The sequence below is a fragment of the Somniosus microcephalus genome, chromosome 10 (assembly GCF_052327205.1).
Source record: "Somniosus microcephalus isolate GS21.2 chromosome 10, FLI_Smic_1.0, whole genome shotgun sequence".
Lineage (NCBI taxonomy): Eukaryota > Metazoa > Chordata > Chondrichthyes > Squaliformes > Somniosidae > Somniosus > Somniosus microcephalus.
In genome coordinates, this window is record NC_140996.1 from 174,584,503 (window position 1) to 174,608,700 (window position 24,198).

Genomic DNA, 24,198 nt, shown 5'->3' on the forward strand with positions numbered 1-24,198 from the left:
TGTTTAGGAGTGCTTAGGAGGAAGTTGAGATACTCGGGCCTTGATTTTCACTGGAGAGTGCGTTCATAGAAACATAGAAGATAGGAGCAGGAGTAGGCCATTCAGCCCCTCGAGCCTGTTCTGCCATTTAATGAGATCATGGCTGATCATCCAAATTCAGTACCCTGTCCCTGCTTTCTCCCCATATCCCTTGATCCTTTTAGCCTTAAGAAATATATCTAACTCCTTCTTGAATATATTTAATAAGTTGGCCTCAACTGCCTTCTGTGGTAGAAAATTCCACAGGTTCACCACTCTCTGGGTGAAAAAATTCCTCCTCATCTCTGTCCTAAATGCCCCTTATCCTTAGACTGTGACCCCTGATTCTGGACTCCCCCGCCATCAGGAACATCCTTCCTGCATCTAGTCTGCCTAGTCCTGTTAGAATTTTATCAGTTTCAATGAGATCCCCTCTCATTCTTCTAAACTTTAGCGAATATAAGACTAATTGACCTAATCTCTCTTCATACGTCATTCCTGCCATCCCAGGTATTAGTCTGGTGAATCTTCACTGCACTCCCTCCATGGCAAGAACATCCTTCCTCAGATAAGGCGACCAAAACTGCACACAATACTCAAGGTGTGGTCTCACCAAGGCCCTGTACAACTGCAGCAAGACATCCTTGCTCCTGTACTCGAATCCTCTCACTATGAAGGCCAACATACCATTTGCCTTCTTAACCGCCTGCTGCACCTGCATGCTTACTTCAGTGACTGGTGCACAAGGACACCCAGGTCTCGTTGCACTTCCCCTTTTCCCAATCTATTGCCGTTCAGATAATAATCTGTCTTCCTGTTTTTACCACCAAAGTGGATAACCTCGCATTTATCCACATTATACTGCATCTGCCATAAGAACATAAGAAGTAGGAGCAGGAGTAGGCCATACGGCCCCTCGGGCCTGCTCCGCCACTCAGCAGGATCATGGCTGATCCGAATCTAAACTCACGTCCACTTCCCTGCCCTCTCCCCATAACCCCTAATTCCCTTGTCTTCTAGGAAATTGTCTGTCTCCGTTTTAAATTTATTTAATGTTCCACAGCTCTCTGGGTAGCAAATTCCATAGATTTACTACCCTCTGAGTGAAGAAGTTTCTCCTCATCTCAGTTTTGAAAGGGCAGCCCCTTATTCTAAAATTATGCCCCCTAGTTCTAGTCTCACCCATCAGTGGAAACATCCTCACCGCATCCACCCGATCAAGCCCCCTCACAATCTTATGTGTTTCGATAAGATCGCCTCTCATTCTTCTGAACTCCAATGAGTAGAGGCCCAACCTACTCAACCTTTCCTCATACGTCAACCCCCTCATCTCCGGAATCAACCGAGTGAACCTTCCCTGAACCGCCTCGACAGCAAGTATACCTTTTCTTAAATATGGAAACCAAAACTGGACACAGTACTCCAGGTGTGGCCTCACCAATACCCTGTATAACTGCAGCAAGACTTCCCTGTTTTTATACTCCATCCCCCTTGCAATAAAAGCCAAGATTCCATTGGCCTTCCTGATCACCTGTTGCACCTGCATACTAACTTTTTGTGTTTCATGCACCAGGACCCCCAGATCCCTTTGTACTGTAGCACTTTGCAGTTTCTCTCCATTTAAATAATAACTTGCTCTTTGATTTTTTCTGTCAAAGTGCATAACCTCACACTTTCCAATGTTATATTCCATCTGCCAAATCTCTGCCCACTCACTTAGCCTGTCTATGTCCTTTTGCAGGTTTTTTATGTCCTCCTCACTCACTGCTTTCCCTCCCATCTTTGTATCGTCAGCAAACTTGGATATGTTGCACTCAGTCCCTTCCTCCAAATCATTAATATAGATTGTAAAGAGTTGGGGTCCCAGCACTGATCCCTGCGGAACACCACTAGTTACTGATTGCCAGCCCGAGAACGAACCATTTATCCCAACTCTTTGTTTTCTGTTAGATAGCCAATCTTCCACCCATGCCAGTATATTACCCCCAATCCCGTGATTTTTTTATCTTGATCAGTAATCTTTTGTGTGGAACCTTGTCAAATGCCTTTTAGAAGTCCAAATACACTACATCCACTGGTTCCCCTTTATCCACCCTGTATGTTACGTCCTCAAAGAATTCAAGCAAATTTGTCAAACATGACTTCCCCTTCATAAAACCATGCTGACTCTGTCCTATTAAATTATGTTTATCCAAATGCTCTGTTACTGTTTCCTTAATAATGGACTCCAACATTTTGCCAACCACAGATGTTAGGCTAACTGGTCTATAGTTTCCAGCTTTTTGTCTACTTCCCTTCTTAAATAAGGGTGTTACATTAGCAGTTTTCCAATCTGCCGGGACCTTTCCTGAGTCCAGGGAGTTTTGGAAAATAATCACCAATGCATCCACAATCCCTACCGCCACTTCTCTCAAGACCCTAGGATGTAGGCCATCAGGTCAAGATGTAGGCATCTGCCCAATCACCCAACCTGTCAAAATCATACTGGAGTTTCTCTGCATCCTCCTCACAGCACACACGTCCACCCAGCTTTGTGTCGTCTGCAAACTTGGAGATATTACATCTAGTTCCCTCGTCTAGATCATTAATATATATTGTGAATAGTTGGGGTCCTAGCACTGATCCCTGCGGTACCCCACTAGTCACTGCCTGCCACTCGGAAAAAGACCCATTTATTCCAACTCTTTGCTTCCTGTCTGCCAACCAGTTCTCTATCCAAATCAGTACCTTACCCCCAATCCCATGTGTTTTAACTTTGCATGCCAAACTCTTATGCGGGACCTTATCGAAAACCTTCTGAAAGTCCAAATACACCACATCCACTGGTTCTCCCTTATCCATTCTACCAGTTACATCCTCAAAAAATTCCAGTAGATTAGTCAAGCATGATTTACCTTTTGTAAATCCATGTTGACTTTGTCCAATCCTGTCACTGTTTTCCAAGTGCGCATGCTATTACATCATTTATAATGGACTCTTGTGGCGGAGCCACTAAGGGACTCCGATCAATTGTATATAATTCCCTTTAATAATATGTTAGCTACAGCCTGAGTCTGTATCTTTGTTTTCACTGTTTACATGTACAGAGCGCGATCACTTTAATAGCGCGGGTAAACGTGATGACATCACGCCGTTCATCACGTGATCTCCCACCGGCGGGAAAAACGTGCTGACGTCATGACGTCAGCCACGTGACCGCCCAAGCAGTCCTCGTGGAGCCTCCGAACTGACTAGACCTATATTCAATGTTCTCCTGTAGTTATTCGTTAAACTCTGTTAGTTTTCATTAAACCTCATTTATTTGATCGCCTGAGTGGACCTCAGTCTTTTGGATAGGAACTAGACATTCCTACATTGGTGACCCCGACTTTTGCGAACGGTTTTCGCGGAAGTTACTGAACATGGAATTGAACGCCATTGCTTTGAAGCTACCACAGTTCTGGGAGCAACAGCCAGCCGCGTGGTTCATCCAGGCTGAAGCCCAGTTCGCAATCAGGACCATCGTTGCGGATCAGACCCATTACTATTACGTGGTCTCCGCCCTCGACAGCGCCACAGCCTCGCGGATCGTCAGCCTGCTTGGCAATCCACCAGAAGATCGCAAGTATGAAACGATAAAGGCGCGGTTGTTACAGGTCTTCGGGTTCACGAAGTCGGAGCGCGCCCGCCAGCTGCTCGCTATGCCCGGCCTCAGGGACTCCAAGCTGTCCGAGCTCATGAGCCAAATGCTCACGCTCCTGGGCTCCGAACCGGAATGCTTCCTCTTCAGGGAGCTATTCCTCAGCCAGCTACCGGAGCAAGTTCAGGCTGCCTTAGCCAGGTCGGAAGTCACAGACTGCGCAGAGCTGGCTGCCGAAGCGGACAAGATCTTCGCGGTGACACAGCAGTGCTGCGCTGCCACGAGGCGCCCATCCTCCACGGACGCTGCTCCAGCCCCTCAACCTGCAGGGTTGTGCTTCTACCACGTCCGTTTTGGCGCGAAAGCAAGATGCTGCCGCCCTCCCTGCAGCTTTTCGCTCAAAAAAAAACAGCAGCAACCCTGTCGAAAGAGGACCGGTTATAATGAGCGCCCCACGGCTGCGATGGCAATTGGTAATTCAGGAAAACTCCTCTTCATCACTGACTCCCTATCTGGTCGACGTTTCCTTTGCGATACCGGGGCGCAGTGTAGCATCCTACCCGCGTCAAATCTTGATCTACAAGCCGGGGGGCACGGCCCCTCCCTCGAGGCAGCTAATGGCGGGGCCATTGGGACCTTCGGAAGACGGCGGGTCCAGGTGTGCTTCGGCGGCCAGCGGTTTTACTGGGATTTCATCACGGCCAAAGTCTCTCAAGCTATCCTCGGGGCGGATTTTTTGTGCGCCAACGGCCACCTGGTGGATGTACGGCACCGCCGGTTGATCAATGCGGCCACTTTTCACTCCATCCCGTGCCACCGCGGTAACACCGTGTTGCGCACTGTCTCCTGTGCGTTCCCACCTCCGGATGACTTCACTCGCCTCCTCGGAGATTTCCCAGACCTGACCAGACCTACTTTCTCTTCCACGGCCACGAAACATGGTGTCGAACATCACATCACCACTACTGGCTCCCCGGTCTACGCACGGGCCTGGCGCCTCGAACCTGGCAAGCTCATGGCTGCAAAAGCAGAGTTCGACACGATGGAGCGGCTAGGGATTATTCACCGGTCGAATAGTCCCTGGTCTTCGCCTCTCCACATTGTTCTGAAACCTGGCGACGGATGGCGGCCTTGCGGTGACTACCGACGCCTGAACGACGCCACTACTCCTGATCGGTACCCGATCCCTCATATTCAGGATTTCTCTGCCCATTTGGCGGGAAATACCATTTTTTCAAAAGTCGACCTTGTCCGTGGCTACCACCAGGTCCCCGTACACCCGCAAGATGTCCCGAAAACTGCAGTCATCACCCCATTCGGCCTGTTTGAATTTCTGCGGATGCCGTTTGGATTGAAGAATACTGCACAGGCTTTCCAGCGCTTGATGGACTCCGTGATTCGGGACCTCAAGTTTCTATTCGTCTACCTTGACGACATGCTCATCGCCAGCCCTAATAAAGAGGAGCACATCTGCCATTTACGCACCCTCTTTAACCGCCTCAGTCAACACGGCTTGATCATCAACCCAGCCAAGTGCCAGTTCAGCCAGCAGCAGATTGATTTCTTAGGCCATCGCATCACATCGGACGGCGCAATTCCTCTGCAAACGAAGGTGGAGGCTGTTACTTCATTCCCGCGCCCGCAGACCATCAAGGCCCTGCAGAAGTTCCTCGGGATGGTAAATGTTTATCACTGGTTTGTCCCTAATGCAGCTCTGCTCATGCAGCTCCTGTACGAGGCCCTCAAGGGCAAGTCCGGCAAGGATCCGATTAGCTGGACGGTCGACATGGACCGGGCATTCATCAACACAAAAGGCGCCTTAGCCAACGCAACCAGGCTGGCGCACCCGCTGCCAGGTGCCACCATCGCCCTTACCACCGACGCGTCAGACTACGCCATTGGCGCAGTGCAGGAACAGTAGGTGCATGGGACGTGGCAACCGCTGGCGTTTTTCAGCCGTCAACTACGGCGAAACAAACGGAAGTACAGCACGTTCGACCGGGAGTTGCTGGCCCTTTTTCTGGCCATCCGCCATTTCCGGTTCTTGCTAGAGGGACGTCCGTTCATGGCTTTTGTGGACCATAAGCCACTAACGTTCGCTATGGCCAAGACCGTCGAACCGTGGTCAGCTTGGCAACAACGTCAGTTGACGTTTATCTCAGAATTCACCACTGACATTCAGCATGTGTCCGGTAAAGACAACCTGGTGGCGGATTGCCTCTCCCGCACGACCGTTCCTGCAGTCCAGTTCGGCATCGACTATGCCCTCATGGCTGCGGATCAAGCCTCGGATCCGGAAGTCCAATCTTACAGAACCAATCCCTCTAGCCTCCAAGCGGCCGACGTCAAATTCCATGCCACGGGCACTACGCTACTCTGCGAGGTCTCCGTAGGAGATCCTCGCCCTATCGTGCCGGTCGCCTGGGGCCGAAAAGTTTTTGACGCCATACACGGGTTGTCGCACCCTGGCATGAAGGCCTCGCAATGGCTGATGTCGTCCAAATTCGTGTGGCGGGGCATGCACATGGATGTTCGCAACTGGGCCAACACCTGCATGGTCTGCCAAAAGGCCAAGGTGCAGCGTCACGTCAAGGCTCCATTGGCCACTTTCGCTGTTCCGGAACGTAGGTTTGATCATGTGCATGTGGACCTGGTGGGGCCACTTCAGCCTTCGCACGGGTTTACTCATCTTCTTACAATGGTGGACCGCACCACTCGATGGCCGGAAGCGGTTCCTTTGTCATCCACCACTTCCGCAGGCGTCGCCATGGCATTCATCTCCTCTTGGGTCGCCCGTTTCGGGGTACCGGTGGACATCTCATCTGATTGTGGGCCGCAGTTTTCTTCTGAGCTCTGGAACGCTGTGGCTCAGGGGCTCGGCGTCAAGCTACATCGCACCACTGCCTACCATCCACAGGCGAATGGCCTGTGCGAACGATTCCACAGGTCACTCAAAGCCGCACTGCAAACCAGCCTTCAAGGCGCGGGCTGGGTGGACAGGCTTCCATGGGTCCTTTTGGGTCTTCGTACGGCGCCTAAAGAAGATCTTCAATCGTCCTCGGCGGAGCACGTACCAGGGGATTTCCTTCCGACTCCAACAGAGCCATGGTCCACATCCCAGCAGCTCATCAGCCACCAGGAGGCGGCCAGAAGTTTCGCTCCAGTGCCTACATCACATCATGGCTTGCAGAGCTCCCATGTCCCAGCTGAGCTGAAGAACGCCGACTATGTGTTTATCCGCCATGACGCTCATCGGGATCCCCCTTACACTGGTCCTTTCTGCGTGATAGAGCCGGGAGACAAAACTTTTTCGGTCGATATCGGAGGTAAACCGGACCACATTTCGGTTGACCGGTTGAAGCCGGCTCACTTGGACCTTGACCGCCCAGTCGAGATCGCACAACCGCCGAAACGTGGTCGACCACCCACAGTCGCCATGCCAGATCAAACGCAACTGCCCGCCAGCTCGCCTGCCGTCCATCAGCTTCCACTTCAAGGCTACAGAAGTCGATCTGAGAGGCTTGTCAGGCCTCCTCGTCGTTTTACTTTTGCTATTAAAGACAATTCTGGGGGGGCGCATGTGGCGGAGCCACTAAGGGACTTCGATCAATTGTATATAATTCCCTTTAATAATATGTTAGCTACAGCCTGAGTCTGTATCTTTGTTTTCACTGTTTACATGTACAGAGCGCGATCACTTTAATAGCGCGGGTAAACGCGATGACACCACGCCGTTCATCACGTGATCTCCCACCGGCGGGAAAAACGTGCTGACGTCATGACGTCAGCCACGTGACCGCCCAAGCAGTCCTCGTGGAGCCTCCGAACTGACTAGACCTATATTCAATGTTCTCCTGTAGTTATTCGTTAAACTCTGTTAGTTTTCATTAAACCTCGTTTATTTGATCACCTGAGTGGACCTCAGTCTTTTGGATAGGAACTAGACATTCCTGCACTCTAGCATTTTCCCCACTACCGATGTCAGGCTTACCAGTCTATAATTCCCCGTTTTCTCTCCACCACCTTTTTTAAATAGTGGGGTTACATTAGCTACCCTCCAATCCATGGGAACTGTTCCAGAGTCTATAGAATTTTGGAACGGGACGGACGGAGGTGCCAGTGGGAGCGAAACCCCCATGTGGGTCTCATTGTGAGGCCCAGGCTATTTTAATGCCTGGGCCTCATTTAAATATTCCAACACTGTCTCTCACCTGAAACTGGCAGGACTGATATCAGAGTCAGCGGGCGGGAGTGGAAATCGCCTCGGGATCCTTACAACGCTGGGGTCCCAAAGGATTGGTCCTCGGCATAACCTCAGTGCATGGTAAAGAGAGAGAGGCAAGGCCGGGCCTGGGGAGGCCCAAGGACTCCTTGCGGGTCCTGGAGGGAGCACTCCTGCTTCTCCAGGCCCACAAGGAGCTATCACAAAAGTAATTGTACAAGACGCACCTTGGCCTCTTCTGGCCAGTCGACTCCTCGCACCGTGGTTCAGCTGTCGGGTCTTACACCATGCGGGCCTCCCCCAACTCAATGTAAAAATGTTGCAGCATTGATTATGTCATCAGGCCATGACTTTTGAATGAACAGTAGGCCACCGCCCGCCTGTAGTGGGAGCCTCGACCGACTTGAAAGTCGGCGAAGATGAAATGGTGCCGGGTGGGAATGGAGCAATCTCAGGCTCCAGTTAGACTCAACCTAATTTTAACCCCTCCTATGCACCATTGTCGCTGGGTGAGGGGGTTTAAAATCGAGGCAGTTTGAATTGAACTTGTTTGGAAAAGAAAGACTTGCATTTATATAGCGCCTTTCATGACCACTGGACATCTCAAAGCACTTTACAGTCAATGAAGTACTTTTTTGAAGTGGAGTCACTGTTGTAATGTGGGAAATGCGGCAGCCAATTTGCGCACAGCAAGCTCCCACAAACAGCAATGTGATAATGACCACATAATCTGTTTTTGTTATGTTGGTTGAGGGATAAATATTGGCCAGGGCACTGGGGATAACTCCCCTACTCTTCTTCGAAGTAGTGCCATGGGATCTTTTACGTCCACCTGAGAGCAGACGGGGCCTCAGTTTAACGTTTCATCCGAAAGACAGCACCTCCAATAGTACAGCACTCCCTCAGCACTGCACTGGAGTGTCAGCCAAGCTTTATGTGCTCAAGTCCCTGGAGTGGGACTATGAACCCACAACCTTCTGACTCAGAGGCAAGTGTGCTACCAACTGAGCCACAGCTGACACCTTAGTTGAGACCAAAGTTGGGTGTCTGCCTTGGCTCAGTGGTGGCACTCTTGCCTCTGCGTCAGAAGGTTGTGTTTCCAGCCTCATTCCAGAGACTGGAGCACAAAATCTAGGCTGCCACTTCTGTGCAGTACTGAGGGGGTGCGGCACTGTTGGAGGTGCTGTCCTTCGTATTAGACATCAAATTGAGGTCCCTGTGATGAAATATTTCCATTCATCACTGCCTGTGACTGAGATCGGTTTCAGTGTCATTTCCCTTCCCCCAGACCTCATTGTATTGTGTACTGGAATGTGCTGTATTGTATACTGGAATGTGCTGGAATGTGCTGTGTGTAGGGCTCCGCCCATACCTGGCCCCGTTTGTAAGCTAGCTTTCAGTCTAGCCCCAATCTCCAGAAGGACGACATCTCTCTCGCTTACGTGTTTCGTTCTAAGTTAATAAAAGCCTTGTTTTGTTCTGCTACCTTCGAGTCTCGGAATTATTGAGGCACATCAATTTTATTAACTTATTTTTTCAACACTATGGATCAACTCCTGAAACCCGAACGTTTGGATTTGGATCAACATGCTCCGGACGCATCAGCACGCTTCGGACACAGGTTTGAGTGTATGGAATTCTTCCTGGACAATTCCGCAGCCGTCAAAGACACTACGGACGCTGCAAGGATGAGACTCGGAATTCTGCGGAATTGGGTAAGCCACCGGGTTTACCCCCTCATCCAAGACGCCGAGACGTACCTGGCCGCCTGCGACATCTTAAAGGCGCATTACCAGCAGCCTACGAATGAGGTGTATGCTAGGCACATGCTCGCCACCCGCGCACAGCGACCTGGGGAATCGGTGGAGGAGTTCCTAAGCACCCTGAAAATGCTTGGCAAAGACTGCAAGTGCCGAGATGTAAAAGCCGCGGTGTACACTGACGAGCTTGTTCGCGATGCCTTCATCACAGGCCTCAGCTCCACTTACATCCGGCAAAGACTGCTGGAAAAAACGGGGTTGGACCTGAAACAGGCTGCGGACACCGCGCGATCCCTGGATGTGGCCCAGAGAAACTTGGACGCCTACTCTTCAGCCCGCGCCGTCCACGCCGCCACGTGTGCACCGAGGGCGCCGCCATCTTGGAAGGCATCTTCCCCGCCCAACAGCCCGACACCGGCTGGGCCCCGCTCTCCCCCCAGAAGCCCTACGACAGCCGCGACGCGTCAGGGACCCAACTGCTACTTCTGCGGGCAGCCAAAGCACACCAGAAACCTGTGCCCGGCGAAAGGCACCACCTGCTTTAAGTGCGGTAAGAAGGGGCACTTCGGGAAGGTGTGCAGAAGGAACCCCGCCGGAAAACCAACCGCCGGAAAACCTGCCACCGCCGCGTGTGCACCGTGGGAGCGGCCATCTTGGACGCCATCTTGCCCGACCTCGTGGGGTCCGCCATCTTGTGAGCAGACAGCGTGGACGCCATCTTGTATCGATCAGGGCCCTACAGTGGCATCGGTCACAGTGGACCAGACCAGGCCGCACCCGCTATCCAGATCAATGGTGGACATCGAGGTAAACGGGTGCCGGGTTAAATGCTTAATTGACAGTGGAAGCACGGAGAGCTTTATCCACCCAGAACTGGCACAACAACTCTCCCTAAAGGTGGTCCCTACTCGGTACCATCTCTATGGCTGACAAAACCCAGACATCGACCATTCTGGGTTACTGCACGGTACAATTGTGCATTAACGGAACTGTATATGATAATTTTAAAGTATTAATCATGAAGAACCTATGTGCGAGCGTGATCTTGGGCCTGGATTTCCAGTGCAACCACCAAAGCATCACGCTCAAGTACGGTGGGTCCCAGCTGCCCCTCACAGTGTGCGGTCTGGCTACCCTGAAGGTAAAGCCGCCTTCGCTATTCGCGAACCTTACCCCTAACTGCCGGCCAATAGCGACCAAAAGCAGGAGGTACAGCTGGGAGGACAGGCGGTTTATCGCGACCGAGGTAGACAGGCTCCTGAAAGAGCGCATTATTGAACGCAGCAACAGCCCGTGGCGCGCCCAAGTGGTAGTGGTAAGGGGTAGCGAGAAGAAACGGATGGTGATCGACTATAGTCAAACGATCAACAGGTACACCCTACTAGACGCCTACCCGCTACACCGCATATCAGAAATGGTGAACCAAATCGCCCAATACCGGGTGTTCTCCACCATCGACCTCAAGTCAGCGTACCACCAGCTCCCTATCAGACCAGAGGACCGCCCGTACACCGCCTTCGAGGCGAACGGACGCCTCTACCAATTCCTCAGAGTCCCCTTTGGGGTGACGAATGGGGTCTCGGTTTTTCAGAGGGAGATGGACCGCATGGTCGATGACCACCACTTGCAGGCAACCTTCCCCTACCTCGACAACGTCACCATCTGCAGTCACAGCCAGCAGGATCACGACTCGAACCTCGAGAGGTTCCTGAAAACCGCACAAAAACTCAACCTCACCTACAACGAGGACAAGTGCGTTTACAACACCACGCGCCTCTGCATACTAGGCAGCGTGGTGGAGAATGGGGAAATCGGACCAGACCCCGACCGATTGCGCCCCCTACGGGAGCTGCCCCTGCCCAACACTCCCAAAGCCCTGAAAAGATGCCTGGGGTTATTTTCTTATTATTCCCAATGGGTCCCCAACTACTCCGACAAAGCCCTCCCCCTCTTGAAAGCATCCTCTTTCCCGCTCTTTGCTGAGGCCCACGCCGCCTTCAAAAGCATTAAGCAGGATATTGAGTGGGCCACGCTACAGGCAGTGGACGAGAACACTCCATTTCAAGTGGAAAGTGATGCGTCTGACTTCGCCTTGGCGGCCACCCTCAACCAGGCGGGGCGGCCCGTAGCTTTCTTCTCGAGGGCCCTCCAAGGGCCCGAGATCAGACACTCCTCCGTGGAAAAGGAGGCCCAAGCCATCGTGGAGGCAGTGCGCCACTGGCGCCACTACCTAGCCGGCAAACGCTTCACCCTACTTACCGACCAGCGGTCGGTAGCGTTTATGTTCAATAATAAACAGAGGGGGAAGATTAAAAATGATAAGATTCTTAGGTGGCGGATCGAGCTCTCCACCTTCGAGTACGACATCATTTACCGGCCAGGGGCCCTTAACGAATCCCCTGACGCCCTCTCACGAGGGATGTGTGCCAGCGCCACCGGGGATCGGCTACAGACCCTCCACAACGACCTCTGCCACCCAGGGATCACGCGGCTGTTCCACTTCATAAAGTCCCGTAACTTACCCTACTCGATTGAGGAAGTTCGGTCCCTGACCAGGAACTGCCGCACTTGCGCTGAGTGCAAGCCTCGGTTCTACCGCCCAGATAGAGCCCACTTAATCAAAGCTACACGGCCCTTTGAGCGGCTCAGCTTAGATTTCAAGGGCCCCCTCCCGTCCGTCGACCGCAATGTTTACTTCCTGAACATTGTGGACGAATACTCCCGGTTCCCATTCGCCTTCCCCTGCCCAGACATGACCAGCGCCACGGTCATTAAATGCCTCAACAGCCTGTTCTGCCTGTTCGGTATGCCGAGCTACATCCATACGGATAGGGGGGCGTCCTTCATGAGTGAAGAGCTACGCCAGTACATGCTGTCCAGGGGGATCGACACGAGCCGTACCACCAGCTACAACCCCCGGGGTAACGGCCAAGTGGAGCGGGAGAACGGGACAGTATGGAAAGCAGTCACTCTAGCTCTAAGGACCAAGGGCCTCCCTATCTCCCGCTGGCAGGAAGTCCTCTCGGATGTGCTCCATTCGATACGGTCGGTATTGTGTACGGCCACTAATACCACGCCTCACGAACGAATGTTTGTCTTTCCCCGGAAATCCACCTCAGGCGTATCCATGCCGTCATGGCTCTTCACCCCAGGTCCGGTACTCGTGCGAAGGCATGTGAGGGGCCACAAGACGGACCCTCTCGTGGAGCCAGTACACCTACTCCGCGCCAACCCCCAATACGCATATATCCGGCACGCCGACGGAAGGGAGGACACCGTGTCCATAAAAGACGTCGCCCCAGCCGGCATCGACAACAACCACGGCAATAGCGGCAACGACGATCACAGCAACTCTTACCCACCCACTACTCTTTCATCACCCCCGGAAGAACACCGACCAACGGCACCCCCACCAACTACCCCTTCAACAACCCTGGCGGCACCCCCGGCAGAGACCCAGGAGGCTACCGGGGACACCCAGCCGACACCCGCGGCACCGCAACAGCCACGTCGGTCGCAGAGGACTATCAAACCCCCGAACAGACTAAATCTATAGAAGGGGTGAATGTGATGAAATATTTCCATTCATCACTGCCTGTGACTGAGATCGGTTTCAGTGTCATTTCCCTTCCCCCAGACCTCATTGTATTGTGTACTGGAATGTGCTGTATTGTATACTGGAATGTGCTGGAATGTGCTGTGTGTAGGGCTCCGCCCATACCTGGCCCCGTTTGTAAGCTAGATTTCAGTCTAGCCCCAATCTCCAGAAGGACGACATCTCTCTCGCTTACGTGTTTCGTTCTAAGTTAATAAAAGCCTTGTTTTGTTCTGCTACCTTCGAGTCTCGGAATTATTGAGGCACATCAGTCCCCTCTGCCCTCTCAAGTGGACGTTAAAGATCCAACAGCCCTATTTGAAGAAGAGCAAGGGGAGTACTCCTGGTCAACATTTATCCCTCATACACCATCTAAAAAACAGATAATCTGATCATTTATTTCATTGCTGTCTGTGGGACCTTGCTCTGTACAAATTGTCTACTGTATTTCCTACATTACAATACTGACTACAATTCAAATGTATCGTATTCGCTGTAAAGTGTTTTGGGACATCTTGAAGTCATGAAAGGTGCTATATAAATGTATGTTTGTCGTTCTTTCAGTTCAGACAGGTGTGAGAGTCTTGATTAAAGTAATTTTCTGTTGCCTTCCTTGAATTCATTTTGATATAGAACATACAGTTTGTAATGAGATGGCGTGGCTGACTGCCTGTGCTGAAATTATCACAAAAGCTATGAACAGTGTCACTAATCTATTGAACAAACATGCAAAAATCCACAGCATGAGAATTTTATGCTCTGAATAGAATGCCCCTGTACATCAAGAACGAACACAAATTGATCAACAATATTGAAGGAGGATCGACACAAACCTGTTTGTCTCTTCACTGTGAATTATGGATTGGAGGGACTGCCTGTAATAAACAGTTTTAATGCTTCATTTCAGATCCCATTAGTTTCAACTGAGTTGCCTCGGCAAGTGGGAGGTGGAGGAGGTGTAACAGTGTAAATGGTTGTATGTTCCCATACCCTGAATAAATGCGTAAGATGAACAGCCTAGTTTGCCAGGATGCAAGAAGCAGGCACTGACCATCTTAAGAAACAGGGGTAGATTCTGGTCTGGGCCCATCCAAACTCGGCGCTGCACGAACAGTGTGCTGCCGGACCGAGAGGCCCAAGGATCGGTGGAAATTGATCCTCGGGCCTCATCAGCATATTTGGCGCGGGTTGCCGGCACTGGTCACCACTCCAGAAGACCCGGTTGAGGGACTTGGAGCGAACTACGGTGGAAGCCCTACAGGAGGGGAATAATCGTGACTTCTGTGACCCTCCGCCTGGGACACCAAAAAAAGTGCTCCACGAATTTAGCAGTGGGACCATCGCTTGTGTAGATTGGTGCAGGCTGTCCTGCTGCTAAATTGGTATGCTTTATGCCCAAAAGATCAGGTGCCATGCATACCAATTTCTACCCCATAGTTGCCCCGATGCCTTAATTGATAAATTTATTGAACAGCATGGAACTGAGATATACAGACCTGAAAGGTTCCTTGTACTGTTTTGATTTGGTTTCTCTCAGCCTAGTGGAAGCAGAGGCAACAGAATTAGCTTCAGTGCTACTGGGCTAAGGAGAGAGAAAATATATCATTTAGGATTCCTCCTCCTGATTGCTATCAAGTGAGTCCTGCTGGAAAATGCATGTGTATTGACTTTAAATGAAGACAGGATCAGGTTCAACCGAGATGTCCTCCCAAGATTCTGTAGCCTGGCAGCACTCACTATACAGGCTCAAAAATGGAGAATGACCACTTAGCTGAGGTACTGGATGGTGATGGCCACCCAAGTGGAACTCCACCCCAGCGTGAAATATCACCTGCAGAAGAGGAAGGGAGACACGGAGGTGGGGAAACTTATTTTAAATTCGTTTATGGAATCAGGGGGTCGCTGGCAATGCCAGCATTTATTGCCCATCCCTAGTTGCCCTCGAGAAGGTGGTGGTGAGCTGCCTTCTTGAACCGCTGCAGTCCGTGTGGTGAATGTACTCCCACAGTGCTGTTAGGGAGGGAGTTCCAGGACTTTGACCCAGCGACGATGAAGGATCAGCGATATATTTCCAAGTCAGGATGGTGTGTGACTTGGAGGGGAATTTAGAGGTGGTGGTGTTGCCATGCGTCTGCTGCCCTTATCCTTCTAGGTGGAAGAGGTCGTGGGTTTGGGAGGTGCTGCCGAAGAAGCCTTGATTGCCATTCTAGCACTTGTATATGTACATAATAGTAGTGGCATTTCATACTGCTTTAACTTCATTGATTTTTATGGCTGTAACTACAGACAGCTCCTAGCTCTGTTATCATTTTTGGATGAGAAATGTTACTGTAGTCTCTGTGTACTTTGGAAACTCTGCTTTACTTTTTGGCCAGGGAGTTCTATGATGTATCACTGCTGTGAAGCAGCCTGTCACTTACTGAAAGCATGTGATGGATCCATTCCAACTTTGTTCAGCATCGCTTCTACAAATTAATGTCATTTAGAATTCCATCCCTTTTTAAGTAAAATTAAAAGATAACTTTTTTATGACTGACCATAAAAAATAGTTTTTCATCTGTTCTCATGGTGCTAATGGCTCACACTTTTATAGCTTAACTTATACGCCACATCACATACCCATTACTCACAAAATAAAAATAATAACTTACCACACAGTTACCATTTTTAGAGCAATTTGTTATCATCTGGGTATCCGTCATTTTATATTTGGTCCTGGAATTTCCTGTAGGGCCACAACCCAGGAGTTACACCCATATTACGCCCATTCCCGTGCCCATTCTGCTGCTGTCAAATTACACTTTAATTTCCTGCTAACCTCATTAGCATTTGCCTGAATGTAAAAATTGGTGGAAATCAGCAGAAACAATCAGGGCTAAAGAAAAGCACCAAATCCATACCATATATTCCTTCTTTAAGTATGAAAATTAAAGTATCAACCCATTTAACCATCATTCATGCACATCAGGCATGGCATGTTTAAGAACCTGCAATCAGGGAAGTTTGAATTTTTAATGTGGCGTATACTAATGCTATAATAAAGCATTCAATGTACCAGAAAATTCAGGTCTCAGTAAGGACAGTTTTTTTTTTAAACGCTAAAAAAAATTGCAATGAAACTTTAGAAAAATGATTCTGTTTCCTGCTGCGCCTAAAATTCTGAGTTTAATTTTACATCCATTTTAAACCAGTATAATTGCAGGAAATTTGCTTGTTTGGCTCTTCAGCCTGAGGGTACAGCCATTATAATGATCGTATAGATGATCGTAAAAATCGCGAGGCGATTTGGGCGTATTATAATTACGCATGCAAATCTCTTATACCCAATTTCCGCAATCTTTTAGGCCATGTATTTGCTTTGTGCCCCAATTGCATGGGTCCCTGGGTGCAAGTACGCAGGAAATTCCAGTCCCAGATTCCTATTTTAACGTAGAAGCTGCATAAAATTTGTACACACTATTTTGTTCTGTTTATTGTTGAATTCCAACTAATAGAAAAAAAGATCACCGTACAATACAGAGACAATCAAAATGACAGGGTATATTATCCTCTGGATGCTAATGAGTAAACTGTTGAGCAAAAAACAGTAAAACTGAATTTCCTTTCATTTTTCTCATTGGTCTTAATTGTACACAGGATATACGGCACAGAAACAGGCCATCCGGCCCAACCAGTCCAAGCTGGCATTTATGCTCCACTCGAGCCTCCTCCTGCCTTTCCTCATCTAAATCTATCAGCGTAACCCTCTATTCCCGTCTCCCTCATATGCTTGTCCAGCCTCCCCTTAAATGCATCTATACTATTCGCTTCAACCATTCCCTGTGGTAGCAAGTTCCACATTCTCACTACTCTTTGGGTAAAGAAGTTTCTTCTGAATTCCCTATTGGATTTCTTGGTGACTATCTTATATTGATGGCCTCTTCCCCACAAGCAGAAACATTCTCTCTGTATCCACTCTATCAAAACCTTTCATAATTTTAAAGACCTCTATTAGGTCACCCCTCAGCCTTCTTTTTTCAAGAGAAAAGAGACCCAACCTGTTCATCCTTTCCTGATATGTATACCCTCGCATTTCTGGTATCATCCTTGTAAATCTTCTCTGCACCCTCTCCAGTGCCTCTATATCCTTTTTATAATATGGCGACCAGAACTGCACGCAGTACTCCAAGTGTGGTCTAACCAAGGTTCGATACAGGTTTAGCATAACTTCTCTACTTTTCAATTCTACCCCTCTAGAAATAAACCCTAGTGCTTGGTTTGCTTTTTTTTATGGCCTCGCTAACCTGTGGCGCAACTTTTAGTGATTTGTGTATTTATACTCCGAGATCCCTTTGTTCCTCTACCCCAGCTAGACTCCCACTCTCCAAGTGATAAGTAGCCTCCCTATTCTTCCTACCAAAATGTAATGCCTCACATTTATCTGTGCCAATTATTTGCCCATTCTGCAAGTTTATTAATGTCCTCCTGTAATTTGTTGCAGTCCTCCTCTGTATTGACTATCCCCCCAATTTGGTATCATCTGCAAATTTAGAATTTGTGTTTTTGATTCCAAAGTTTAAATCGTTAATGTAAATTGTGAACAGTAGTGGTCCCAGCACTGATCCTTGTGGAACACCACTACCCACCTTCTGCCACTGTGAATAGCTATCCTTTACTCCCACTCTCTGCTTTCTGTCTTGAAGCCAGCCAGCAATCCATTCTGCTACTTGTCCCCTGACTCCGCATTCTCTGACCTTATTCATCAGTCTATTATGTGGTACCTTATCGAAGGCCTTTTGAAAATCTAGATAAATTACATCTACTGCATTAACATTGTCTACTCTCTCTGTTACCTCTTCAAAAAATTCAATAAGTTTGGTTAAGCAAGATTTTCCCTTTTGTAATCCATGCTGACTATTCATTATTATATATTGGTTTCTAGATGTTCTTCTATTCTCTCCTTTAGTAGGGAATTCCATTATTTTTCCTACCACCAATGTTAAGTTGACTGGTCTATAATTCCCTGGACATGTTCTATCCTCCTTCTTAAATATAGGTATTATTAGCTATCCGCCAGCCCACTGGCACTACACCTTTTTCTAACAAATTATTAAATATGTGTAGTAATGCCTCTGCTATCTCTTCCCTAGATTCTTTTAAAATTGATGTAAGTGGAGTAGTGAAATTTAAGGGAAAATATACTTGTGGAGACCTTTTCTTGGTTTCAGCTAGGTGTCTGAGATGTGTGGAAACCTATTACCATACTTAAGATTCTCCAAATCAAGCTCCAAGTAGAGAAATCCATATGAGTAAAGTTTCTGTTTGTCTAATATGGAGTGTGCACTCTCCCCTTCGTGAAGCACCCCACTTATCTAAGTCAATGGGGCTTAGGTGCAGATTGGCAAAGCTCAGGGAACCTGAGCTGTCATTCAGAATGGGGTTAGTCATATAAACTAAGGGTAAGATTAGCACAGCAAGTGCTTATTGTCAGTGGCAGATTTAAGGGACATGCGGCTGCATCTTCATTAACCTGACCTTGGCTGGCAACCTCAAAGGTCATTTCTCACTGAATTCTTTTTAAACAAATTCACCTTATTAACATTTCCTCAAGTGAAGTCATTTTAAATACTACATTCCAATAGAAAATCAGATGAATTACACGTCAGACTACAATAAATCATTTCCGATGTACAGAACATAAGTCATTCAAGAACACAGGTTGATTGTGATAAATTATTTGAGAATCTATTAGCTTGGAAATAGTTATCCATTTAAGTAAATTAAAAAAGACCATAATGTCTTTGTTCTATCTATCCTTTCTATTTTTTTTATTTTTTCAATCATATTTTGGACCAATGTTTCAAACCTTTGACTGATTTATGAGTTTCTCCAGCTCTGCTTCCATCTGAGCCTTTCCTTCAGATTTTCCATTTCTTCTCTCATAAATGTATGTTTTTATCTGTCTTGCTTCTTCAAAATTCCCAGCTGTGCTCCTCTGTTTTCTCTTTATGTCTCCATGCTTCAGATTCTCTACTTTTGTTTCTCTTCCTCTTGTTCCTTCGGACTACCTAACTCAACGACTGGAATCTTCAGTTCAGCTTGCCTTTCTCTTTCTCTCTCTCTCTCTCTCTCTCTCTAGGTCCTGTAAAATTTCTATCTCAGCTATCCTTAATGTACCCTTCTCTTAGTCCTCCAAAACCTCTGGAGTTATTTCTCTTTGTTTCCCCTCTCTTGGTTGTTTATCCTCGAAGTGAGGTGCCGAAGGATGGCTGGTTTTTGTTGAGCTGAGCCTTGAGAAGAGGGAGAGAAATTTGGAGGGGGGAGGGAAAGAAGATGTGCTGTAATTCCAGTGCTCGGCATAAAGAATATAAACAGACAAACATAATTTAGTTTCATCTGTATTATCAGCATACTTAATGGGCCGTATTTTCCGATCGGAGGCTTCCTGCGTGCGGAGGCCTCTGATCTGGAAAAAAAATCTACGGACCAACCTGAGGGCTCCCGAGGTCCAGACACTTTTGCTCCTGGGCCTCTCCAACTCCAAGTGCGCAGGGCCTACGTATACCAGGGGTACATGCGGTTCACACGTGGGCCATGGGGAGCCAATCAAAGAAGGGAATCTCCCTTCATACACTTGACAGATAGACCTGTCAAATATATGAATGGAGATCACCCCAAAAACACTGTAAAACATTAAATAATTTTTTTTTAGTCACATTTTTAAAATTAGTTGAAATTACAATAAATTAAATATTTTAAACAAAAATTTAATTTTTTGCAAAAAATAGTTAAAGTTTTTTACGGGGCTAAAAATAAACTTACCTTTTTTAAAGTATTTCTAAATGATAAATGAGTGCGAAATTTTTTTTTTTTTACTTTTTAAAAAATCTTATGCTGGTAAAAACAGGACGCCTGTTTTTAACCAGGCGTAAGATTTCTAAGGGTTTTCTGTGGGCGGAGGTTCTCCAGAAAGCAGAACTCTCCACCCGCAGAGGCCCTTCTCCAGGGCCGGCATCCGATCTGTCAAGAGGATTCTTGACAGATCGGAAATGCCGGTTTTCAGCGCATGCGCTGTGCATGCCTGAAACCGGCATTTCTGATGTCCCTACGGGTGTGTACACAGCGCATACACACCTGTAGGGATCAGAGGCCTAGAAATTCGGTGGAGCCCCAAACGGGGCGCCAAGCTCGCCTGGGTGCCGGAATTACCGCTGCGAACGGAGCCGTTGCGCCCGCCAGAATTTCAGTTTGAGCGCCCCAAGAGGGACAGGGGGTGCTGCTCGAGGCGTCACGCGTGCCTCTTGGGGCGCTCAAACGGAATATTGCAGCGCAACGTGCCGCAGCACCACACACTGCGGCACGGTGCGCTGCGGTACTGCAGGCCTTCCTCCCCTTCTTAAGGGGGAGGGGCCTGCACCAGCGCGATGACCGATCGGCAAAAGAGCCCGGCACCGAGGAGAAGTGCCGGGCTCTCGGGACACAGCCGGCACTGCCTGGGGGTGGGGGGATCAGGAGGCCGGGGAAGGAGGTGCTGGCAGGCGGCCACCGAAAAAATGGCCGCCCCGCACCTCCACCTTAATTTGCGCCATTACCGCCACAGGTAGGCCCCGTGAACCGGGCGCGATTTGCGATTGGCGTTACAGAGGCGGGCGCGACCAAATATCGCAATTGGGGTGGTAGCGGGGCGCTGCGCACACCGATGACATCATCGGTGGCGGTGCAGCGCTACAGGCTAACGCCACCATTAGCGCCCCGCTAAATATCGCGGGAGGCGCGGCCAGTGGCGCTAAAGCCACTGAGTGCCCTCTTTAGGCGTTAACTGGTGGCGCAGCCCACCAAATTTCTAGGCCAGAATATCCAGCCCAATGTTTCTTATATCGTAAGAAATAGAGTATTAAACCAGAAATGTTACGTTTGCTCTACTTGATTTTCAGTTACAGTTATACTTTCATATGTCTTACTGGATTTTAGTTAATTAAAGAAAAAGGCACATTTACCTGAGCATTAATTGCTAAACAGCTATACGGTACATGTATATCATAATGATAAATGGTGAAATATGATCATTTCTGATATGCTAGTAATGTTAGTCTGATGTACATATGTTTAAAATTACACTGGGAATTTAATAATGAAAATGTTAATTAAATATACTAAATAAAGCTGCATTTGTTTAAAAATGTCTGCGAATTCCAACAACACCACTTATGGTATTCATCTTATATGAAGATCATCGTGTTATTTATCAGTCATGGAAATTTATACCCAAAACATTGACTTTTAGCCTCTCCAAGATGCTGCCTAACCTGCTGGGTAATTCCAGCGTTTTCGGTTTTTGTTTCAGATTTGCAACATGTGCAGTATTTTGCTTTTTGTTAGTACAAGCATGTTGTGGTTGACCATTTTGGGGCTGTTCCCGCTATTGAACTTAAGTTTTATGACTTAGATGTCAGGAAAACTGTCCCGTTGCAATTTTGATTATTGGGTGTTTAAATCTATGAAAAATGCCACAAGAAGACTTTGGCCGTGATTTTAAGAATCTCAGCGGGTCCGTGGCGGGCGACATCGGTGGTGGGTCCCGACCCCATTGCTGTCTCCATCCCGGCCTCTGAAATGAATTTCCCTTGATTGGGCTTGTTAAGCCCACCCAACGTATTTGCCGGCCAATTAGAGGAAGCGGGTCTGGTGATGTCATTTGATGACGCGTGATCAGCCAATTTTCTTAAAGGGAGCATGGCCAACTTTCTTTTGACATTTGTGCTGTCAGTGTTCTACAGCATTGAAGTGCTGCAAACACTGACGAGCACTGCACAGAGGTGCACAGCCATCTGCACCGCAGGTTCCTCCAGCTCCTGCTGCTACACGTCTTCCAGCTGATGCTCCTCCTCCTCCTCTGAAGAGGTTGTGCGCTCAGTGCCTTGCTCCTCATGCAGCACCAATCCTCGCTGCTGCGCTCTGTTGTGCAGGGCACAGCAGACCACAATGATTCTGGAGACCCTGGTCGGTGCGTACTGAAGGGCCCCTCCAGATCTGTCAAGGCATCTGAAGCGCATTTTCAGCATGCCTATTGTCTGCTCTATGACACATCTGGTGGAAATGTGGCTTTCATTATATTTCTCCTCGGCCTCAGTACTTGGCCTCCTCAAGGGTGTCATGAACCACGTCTTCAGTGGATATCCCTTGTCTCCAAGCAGCCAGCTGGAAAGTCTATTTGGAAGAGTGAAGAGCTGAGGGAGGGTGGACTGGCGAACGTGAAAGAGGCATGGCAGCTGCCAGGGAATTTGGTGCACACATGCATGATGGTTGCAGACCAGCTGCACATTGAGGGAGTGGAAGCCTTTGCGGTTGACAAACACTCCTGGATTATGATGGAGTGCCCTGATGGCCACATGTGCAGTCGATGACACCCTGCACCCATGGGAAGCCAGCCAGAGAGGCAAAGCCGAGCGCCCGCTCACTAACACTGGCTTCATCAGTGGCAAAGTTGATATAATTGGCCGGCTTGTCAAATAGGGCATCGGTGACCTGTGTGATGCATCTGTGGGTGGCCGACTGCGTGATGATACAAAGGTCTGTTGCAGATCCCTGGAAGGAGACTGAGGCGAAGAAGATGAGGGCACTGGTGATTTTAACAGCCACTGGTGAGGCATGTCCACCCATTCCTCTGGGCTGCAGGTCTTCCTCCAGCAATGTGCAAATGTCTGCGATGACCTGGCGCAATAGCCTGAGCCTCCTTTGTCACTGCTGCTCAGTCATGTTGAGGAAGCTCATCCGCTGCCTGTATATCCTGTGTTGGGGGTATCACCTGCACTGATGCCCTCTGTCCTGTGCAGCATCAGGTGGTTGAGGAGTAGGTTGCGGCGTTGTTTTTGGTGCTGCTGGTGTGCTTGGCGCTGCTGGTGTTGTGGCACATCGTGGACAGATTCTGAGGACTAAGGTGAGACAGTATAAATGGCACCCATGCTGATGTAATAGACAGTAGGTCAAGTAGAGATGACAGAAGCAATCTGTCAATGGTGAGAGAGGCTCTATCAATGAGGTGACACTGGTGATGGTGACTTTGCTGGAAACACTTCCAGCCTGTAGAAAGCTAAATCTGTGCTGGCAATGCAGTCAGCAACAGCTTCTGCCTGAGGAAAGTGATCAGCTGTGAGGTGGGAGCTTTTATAGTACATTTCATGCGGTGTACTAATCAGCTGGAGCAATGCCCACTCAACTTCTGCCTCAGGTTGACAGAATGTGGTTCCCAAGCTGCATGAATCCCGTGGCCATGCAGGGAAATTTGAAAGGTAGGCTAAAAAAGGCGATTAGGAGTCTGATAACAAGCTAATAATCATTTAAATTAGGTTGCCCACCTCTGCCATTCGGGTCACTGCCGCAGCAGCAAATGCGCCCGAGGGAAAGGCGCGTGGGGACGGGATGACAGCAGGTGCCCGACCCGCTCCAACTTATTTCAAATTTTCCACCCAACCCGCCACCGATCACATGGGTACATGGGTACAAAACTAAAAAGGCATAAGTAATCCTTGGCTTTATAAGTAGAGGCATAGAGTATAAAAGCAAGGAAGTTATGCGGAATGTGAATAAAACACTGGTTAGGCCCCAGCTGGAGTATTGTGTTCAATCCTGGGCACCACAGTTTAGGTAGGATGTCAAGGCCTTAGAGAGGGTGCAGAGGGGATTTACTAAAATGGTACCAGGGAAGAAAGACTTCACTTACGTGGAGACTAGAGAAACTGGGATTGTTCTCCTTAGAGAAGGTTATGGGTAGATTTGTTAGAGGTGTTCAAAATCATGAAGAGTTTTGATAAGAGTAAATAAGGAGAAACGGTTTCCAGTGGCAGAAAAGTCAATAACCAAAAGGCACAGATTTAAGGTAATTGGCAAAAGACCCAGAGGCGACATGAGGACATTTATTTTTACACATTTGTTATCATCTGGAATGCATTGCCTGAAAGGGTGGTTGAAGCAAATTCAGTAATAACCTTTAAAAGGGAATTGGATA

The 24,198-nt window shown here is 48.6% G+C and overlaps 1 protein-coding gene across 6 annotated transcripts in view; it reads left to right on the forward strand.

Moving 5' to 3' along the window:
• sgcg (sarcoglycan, gamma) overlaps window positions 1-24,198 on the forward strand; it is a 1,055,765-nt gene that overhangs the window by 268,019 nt on the left and 763,548 nt on the right. The gene's annotated exons all lie outside the window — the stretch shown is intronic.